We start from the raw sequence: 8,216 nt of genomic DNA on the forward strand, positions 1-8,216 counted from the left end.
ACTCACACATACTGGCACACTCACACACATGGGCACACTCACACACACAGACACACTCATACATGCAGGTACACTCACACACACAGGCACACTCACATACATGGGCATACTCACACACACACAGGCATGTTCACACATACAGGCACACTCACACACACACAGGCACACTCACATACACACAGGCACATTCATATACCAAGGAACACACACACACACACACACACACACACACACACAGGAGAGCTCACAGATTATTTTGGCCGAGTTATGTGGAAAGCTTGTAGCCTTGCATTTTCTAAGAAGTCTGCATTATGGAGAACAACTAATTGGAACGAATGGCAGAAAACTAAGAGGAACTCACTGTGGGGACATCTTCATTTTGAGTGATGCGTTTACCTTCCTGATGTAGGATTTTATGCTCATGATCCCAAAAGGTATCTAACTGATAGACATTTCATGAAGTCATTTGGGAATAGTGTTGGGAGGGTGGTGCTTCAAGGGATCAGGACAAAGAGGAGTTTTGAACCTGCTGCTTCTGTGCACGCCTCCCCACGGCAGCAGAACATTGTAACTTTTGAAACTAACACAGACAAATCACAACCAACTTGCTGAGCTGGTGACTTTATGCACTTTATGCACAATTAAGCCTTGTTGGGACTTTATTTTTAATAGTGTCGTTACAGTGTGGGATGCTTTTCAGCTCTGAAAAACATTCCATTTAATAACTAGGCATTAGTTCACACAGTAAATCAGGCCACCACTAACTGATAAGCATCACTCCCCCGCCCCTTTGGCCTCATTGTGCCCCTGCCCAGAAAACAAAGCATAGCCCTTGGGAAGAGAAGGTTGGAGAGAGGCTTGCCTGAGGGATGATAATTCCATTTAGTCACAAAAGGGAAACTTTGCTCTGAGCTTTTTCTTAAGTATGAATCAGTCTATTTTATAATCACTTTAAGCAACATTGAAATAAAAAATATAGCATCCCTAGTTTCAATTGTTCTCACCCCAACTGCAACACATACACCAAAAGAAAAATAAGTAAACAATAGCACTGACTGCACCTTTGAAAAAAAAAGAGTAGAAATTGAAGAAATTAAAATGTATATAGAAGGGCATGCAAAGAGCACGTACCAAAAGAAATAAAAACAGATGTCAAAAGCAGCAATTTGTAATAGGTAGATAGATAGATAGATGATAGATAGATAGATAGATAGATAGATAGATAGATGATAGATATCAAAACAGCAAAACTGCTAGAAGTTTATGAAAGGATGGGGGAAGGATTGTGGGAGGAGGTGACCAGGAGTGAGGCAGTAAGCAGAATGTAAAGTGAATAAGTAAAAAATAAAATTAAATTAAAAAGTAAATATAGTGAAGAAAGATAGAAATGTGGAGAGTGAATAAAAGACTAAATGAAGGTCCGATCTTTGCTTAAAAAACATACTTCATTTTAGAATGAGGAACTTCTGTAGTTTAAATAGGGTTTGAGTTCTTTACAGGCATTACCTGAGGTATTATCATGAAAAATAAAAGGGTTGGGTTTTTATTTTTCACTTTTTAATAAATGAGCATGATTTAAACCTAAGTTTTATTTAGAATAAATGATGGATAGATTGAGATGACCAGACAAGTTGACTGCACAGTTACCCCTTTCTGTTAACAAGATGGAGTGCCCTTCCTGCTGGCCTTGAACTCCCTGAGAACTGCCTGCCTCTGCCTCCCAATAATTGGGATTAACGACATGTTTCACCACACTCAGCTCCAATACTCTCTTTTTAGGAAGCAGCTCACCAGGTAATAAGTGCCACAGTTAAGTATGCAAGATGGAAATTGAGTTTGAATTTCTTGATTAAAAATCACTTTTGTGTAGATTATAAGGCATACCATAACTGTTTCACTTCATGGGTGGTCTGAATGAGATACCTTCCATATACTGGGGCATTTCAATGCTTGGCTCCCAGTTGTTCTGTTTGGGAGGTTTAGGAGGTATAACTTTGCTGATAGAAATCAGCCATTGGCTATTTCCTAGTTTGTTCTTTCTACATCATGTTTGCAGTTGAAGATGAGAGCTCTTAGTTGTTTGTGCCTCCATACCTGGTGCTTGCTGCAGTGTTCCTGGTATGTAATTGTGATGGATTCTTAACCATCTGGAATCCCAAGTCTCAACCCTTCTTCGCATAAGTTGTGTTGGCCATGGTGTTTTGTCACAGAGATGGAAAAGAAAGTAACATAAAAGTAACAAGCACTCTTTCTATTTTGCTTCTTCAAGAGAATTTTGGAAATGACATAGTGTTAGAGTGATGGCTCTTTCAGAGAACTTGTTTGGTTCCCAGCGTCCACTTCTGACATCTCACATCTGCCTGTAATTTCAGCTCCAGGGTATCTGACATCTTCTGGCCTCTTTGGTACCTGAACACATGACACATGTGTGCACATGAACAGGACATTCACACACACACACACACACACACACACACACACAGATTAATAAAAAAATTAAAATAAATCTTAAAGTTTTTCATTAATGGATACCTTGTGAAAAGGCAAATGTAACGACAACCAAGAAACGTTCATTGAAAAGAAATGGAGACTAAGGGAGACCCTTGACGGCCATCTTCATCACAGGTGAACAGGTGAATATGAGCCTGCAGGGAAGGTTTGTTTCTGAAGGCTGAAGAATTTGTTAATTAATTGCACCTGCTGAGAACTTCTAGCGCAGTAGAAGTTCTCATTCTACTGCTCCTGTGCTGACATGCTTTTTGCATAATACCTTGGTTGCATAATACCAAGTCCGAAGAAGCTCCAGCAGAACTCCATTACTTTTGGAGGGCTATTTTTGCAAGGATGAGTAGCGTAAAGGCAACCCACTTCCAATCCCTGAGCAAACTGGCCATTTCTAATCCACCACTGGCTTTGCTGAGTGGCTCAAACTACCAGAGCAGTCAGGCAGCAGCCAGCCCGGCCCTGGCCCCGCCCTTCTCCAGGCCCCGCCTTGTCGCCAGGCCCCGCCCCGCTCCGGGCCTCGGTCTTCCTTCCGGGTCGCGCTGGGCCGGGCTCGCCGCCGCGGCAGCAGCACGGGATACTGGGAGCAGCCTCCTGCTGCCCACGCCGCGGGCTTGTGGCGAAGCTCTGCTCGCCCAGTCCCGGACCCTGCAGGGTACGGCGCTTTCTTCCTTCCTCCCTCCTCAAGGTCTCCGACGTCCCCCCTCGGCGTGGGCGGGGCCGGGCGCGCGCCACTCTGGGGAGCGCGGGGCGGAGGCTCTGGGTCTACGCTTGCCTAAGGTGCTGCTTTGCTGTGCTGGCGGAGACCGGACGTGGGTGCTGCCGCCTCTTGTCGGGACTCCCTTGGGCCTGGCACGCTCACGGCGAGCTGCGGACACTGGGCCTGCAAGGCTGCGCAGCCCTGACTTCCCTCTCACGCGGGAAGGTTTCTGTCCTGTCCTGGCAGGCTCAAGCCACGAGATGCCAGGCTGCAACCTTTTTTCCATCGTCCGGGGTGGGCCCAGCCACTTGTCACTATGTTTTGCGATGGGGTTGTTTCTGCAGTTTCTCGGTTTCCCAAGTGCTCTTAGTCCCAGAGCTTTTGCTAATCAGTTCTACTTGCAATCCACAAAGCATTAGGAAGTTAGCTGGCTGTGACCCTTCGGTCTGCTCTGTTGGGAGCCACCTGCTCCCTCTGCTTCCTGCGTACACTCTCTGGTCCTAAGACAGGCACACTGTCCTTCATAATCAGTGAGTGTAGGGTTCCTCGCACTCCTCTGTCTTGGAGAAAGTTCTTGGGTGGAAGTGCAGTCTTATCTAGTGGCGCTAAGTATTAGGCAATCTTGAGTATTCATGGAATTCCATTATTTCCAGACTTGACTTGCATACCAATTTAAAAAATTCCTGTCCCACGTTTTGACTCTTTTGAACCCTGTTCTGTCTTTGATTTTAAAGTCAGAGAGGTCAGGGTCTAAGACCATGATTGTCAGTGATCTTGCTGTGAGTATCTTACAGTGTTGTTTACAGCTGTTTTGCTTCCAAATATGGTCACTGAATAGAATCTTCCTGGCCTTTCTTTATCAAGTCAGTCTTATTGCCCAGTCCACTCAGTTTTGGAGTAGTTAGTATTTGCCATCTTTGCTGATCTGACTTTGGTCTTTCAGAATGTGAATTGTGAATACCCCCACCACTCTCCGTGCACGAGCCCCATGGTTTGTTGTCTTACTCAATTTTGGTGTGAGATAAATAATGCTGTACCTTCTTGGTTATTACCAGCCAGTGACTTTATCGTAATTTGTTGAGTTCTGTTCTTTTTCTTCTTGGCAAGTGCTTGAATACGGTGGACACTTGTGCCTGTGTATTCTCGAGACTTTCTGAACTGATAGCGGTGACCTACTTCCTGGGGTAATGCCATGCTGCTCCTGTTACTCCGGCTTTACAGTGTGTAGTGATTCGAACCTTGACTGGAATATTGTGAACACCACTGGATATTTTTGTAATGAACATTTAGTTGGGGGCAAGTTGGATTCCTTATGTGTTTGAGTGTTAGTTGAGATGGAGCTCACTAGGTAGCCTTGGCTGGGCTCTCTTAGAGGCCTTGTTGCCCCTGGCTCCTCAGACCTGGGGTTAAAGGTGATATAGCACTGCACTCAGTTGAATTCCCTTGTGTCTTGCCCCTCCCCCTAAAATGCCTTGCCAGTTTTTGAAATTTGTAAATTTGCCTTCCCTTTGGTCAGTTGAATTAATGGCTGTTAGTAAATAAACCCTCTTTTTGCTCACTCAGTTCACCCTGGAGAGTAGTTCCACACGGAAGCTGATTCACAGTCTGCACATCTGTTGACTTGGGATCTTGTCTTCATGTGTGTAGTGTGTCAGCCTTTATCAGTGATAGCATACAACATTCTATGCCTGCTTACAGCCCAGGCGAGCTCAATGCGCCTCTCAGATATCCCCTTGAGTTTCATCATTCCAACACGGTATCCCAAACAGAATCAATTTCCTGTGTTGATATAGTAGATGTGTACGTAATCATCACTGCTTAGTATTTTGTTCTTTCGAGATATAAATGTGTGTAAGTGTGTTTCATATAGCCTGTGGTATAGCTTTCTGCAGCTTCTACTTAGTAATAATCACTGATGAGTGTGTTTTTATATAGATACACATGACGTCTTATCTTTTAAAGGCCTTTTGGTTCATTATTGTAGGAGCAACCTACCATTGAGCCAGTCCTCTCTTGGTATTTAGAATACTACACATTTATTTCTGTTATAATTGAAATTATTGAGTCATTTCTGCATGTGAATAGCTGTTTTTTTGTTTCCTATGTCTCTTTGCTTGGTGTCAGTTAGTCTTAGTTTGAAGATATTAAGTGGAAAATTCCAAGAGTAAACAGTTTGTAAGTTTTAAACCCTGCGCTATTCTGAGTAGTGTAATGAAAGTATATCCCTTCCTGATCTGTGAACTATATCTTTTTCTAGTCTAGCTACATATGTCCATGTATACATATGTCCATATATACATATGTCTAGTCCATATGCACATTACATATTAAGTAACAGACATGGCTATCAGATCAACTGTGTTCAACTACCTTTTTTTTTTTTTAATTTAATGTTGCCAAATTTGGATCAAGAGTACTGACTTTAGAAATGCAAGCATGCCAAAGAGAAGCCAGCCATTGGGTACTTCCCTTATGATTATGTATGTATGGGGAGTGCGTATGTATATAAAAAAGCATAGTCTACCTAGGATTCTCTGCTATCCATGGACCACAGTGGGATTTCAAAATATCTCCTGGTGATTGAGGGACATTATTGTATGTAGTGCATATTTGTGTATTTTCTTGCAAATGATTACATCATTGGGTGAAAGAGTATTTAATAACTTTTAAATTTGCAGATATTCTTCCATAGTACCCTTTAATACTACGTTGATAAGGAGACTAGGGAGATGGGTTGGTGCTTCAGAGTGTTTGTTGCTTTTACAGGAGACCTGAGTTTGGTTTCCAGCATTCACAACTACCTGCATCTCCAGTTCCAAGAGGTCCAGTGCCCTCTTCTAACCTCTGTAGATACCAGATAAGCACATGGTACACATACATACATGCAGTCAAAATACTCACACGCACAAAACATATAAATCTAAAACAGTAAATTTTAAAAACAATTATTAGCACCCAATATATACAATTTATAATACTGCTTTTGTCATATTGTTGTAAAGAATGATCTAAGTTTGTGATTACGTCCTACTTGGAAGCCAAGAGTCTGTGGATAGTTTTGGAAGGCATGGGACTCCTGAATCAGAGACAGAGCAATTGTCAAACTGTGTCATTTTGTGCCATCCATAGGGTGATTTGACAATGGCCACATGACACTAGCACATATAGTCATCATCTGTGTTAAAAGGGGAGAATCCTGAGTCTTTCATAGTGAGCTATAAGTAAACCTACCTGCCTTTTGGCTGAAGATGGAGCCATGATGGTTGTTTTCCTGGATAGTTAACAAAACTGTGTGCTCTTAATTCCTAGGGAGATTTCTTTTATCTACCAAGGCCATTTGCTATAAAAGCCTTGTGTTTTAGACATGGATAAATACACCTGAATGTTGAAATAATGATCATTTTTTTTTGGTAGTTTGGAGATGAAAAATGCTATCTTACTATTATTTTAATTTTGCGTTTCTTTGCCTATTTATAAGGTTGAGTAACTGTATTTCTTTTCTCATCATTTGAATTTTTGTTATGTATCAAACCCTTTGTTTATTTTTTATGTACTCCTCTTTTATTGACTTAATATGCCTCTATATATTGGGCCATTAAGATTTGACAAACCATTCATTAGCATTTTTCTCAGTATTGTTTCCTTTGATTTTAATTTGTGTTTATGTGTATTGCTCCATGTATGCACCTGTGTGTGGGTACCTGCAGGGGCAAGAAGAGGATGTTCCATTCTTCCTCTGGAGTTGGAGTTATAGGCAGTTGAGAGCTACCTGGGGTAGGTCTTGGGAACTGAAGTCAGGTCCTTGAGAGATCAGTAAGCATCTTAACCACTGAACCATCTCTTCAATCCTTACTGGTTCTCTTAATGTTGGTTCTGAGTGCTTTTGCTTATAAATATCTTGATTATATTTTTCTTGAAACTCATAATTTTAATGCAATTTAATATAATTTTTATATATTTTCTTAGGATATGCATTTTCTTGGAATGCAAATTTTGACCTAGAGCGAATTTAAAAGAGTTATGCCATTTTAGTTATCACAGACCTATGATATTAAACATGAATTTTTGCTAGGCAGGATATCTATAAATCTTCCATTTTTTTTAAAGGGAAGTGAATGTACTCTGCTGTATAAAAATGGATATATAGTATTTGGTTAAATTAAATGCATATAGTTAGAATGGTTTTAACAGTTGGGGGTGCTGGGTTTTTTTTTCTTTCTTTGTCTTCAACCTCACATGCCTAGATTTTAGTTTCTCTCTCTCTCTCTCTCTCTCTCTCTCTCTCTCTCTCTCTCTCTCTGTGTGTGTGTGTGTGTGTGTGTGTGTGAAAAATTCAGGGTTCTTGCCCTACCTTGGGATTTATCCCATGTGCAGACACCAAACCCTGGCATGACTGCTGATGCCAAGATGTGCTTGCAGACAGGAGCCTGGCATGGATGTCCTCCAAGAGGCTCTGCCAGCACCTGACTAAGCAGATATAGATGCTCATAGCCAACCATTGGACTGAGCTCGGGGACCCCAATGGAAGAGTTAGGGGGAGGACTGAAGGAGCTGAAGGGGATTGTAACCCCATAGGAAGAACAACAATATAAACTAATCAGACCCCTCAGATCTCCCAGGGACTAAGACACTGACCAAATAGCATATATGAGCCAGTCTGTGGCTCTCAATACATATGTAGCGTAGGACTGCCTTCTCTGGCTTCAGTGGGAGGGGATATGTCTGGTCCTGTAGAGGTTTGATGCCCCAGAGAAGGGGGATGCTAGAGAGGTGAAATGGGAGTGGGTGGATGGATGAGTAGGCACCCTCATAGAGGCAAAGGGGGGGCATGGGGTGGGGAGTTTGTGCAGAGGGACCAGGAAGGGAAACATTTGAAATGTAAATAAAATAATTAATAAGAAATAATATATATATATGTATATATATATATATATATAAATTAATACAACTTATCTACTACTATTTCTTTTCTTTCTTTCTTTCTTTCTTTCTTTCTTTCTTTCTTTCTTTCTTT

General features: G+C 41.7%; 1 protein-coding gene across 4 annotated transcripts in view; it reads left to right on the forward strand.

Moving 5' to 3' along the window:
- The first annotated feature begins 3,018 nt into the window (after positions 1-3,018).
- Positions 3,019-8,216, forward strand: part of Fbxl4 (F-box and leucine rich repeat protein 4) — an 81,869-nt gene continuing 76,671 nt past the window's right edge. For 3 of the 4 annotated variants that reach the window (XM_028780851.1, XM_028780848.1, XM_028780858.1), the window contains exon 1: positions 3,054-3,157. The gene's annotated coding sequence lies outside the window, so the exon portion shown is untranslated. Of the gene's footprint in view, positions 3,158-8,216 lie in introns of all 4 variants that reach the window. The other variant, XM_028780864.1, reaches the window with a different exon arrangement.

The sequence above is a fragment of the Grammomys surdaster genome, unplaced genomic scaffold, assembly GCF_004785775.1.
Source record: "Grammomys surdaster isolate TR1022 unplaced genomic scaffold, NIH_TR_1.0 97, whole genome shotgun sequence".
NCBI lineage: Eukaryota > Metazoa > Chordata > Mammalia > Rodentia > Muridae > Grammomys > Grammomys surdaster.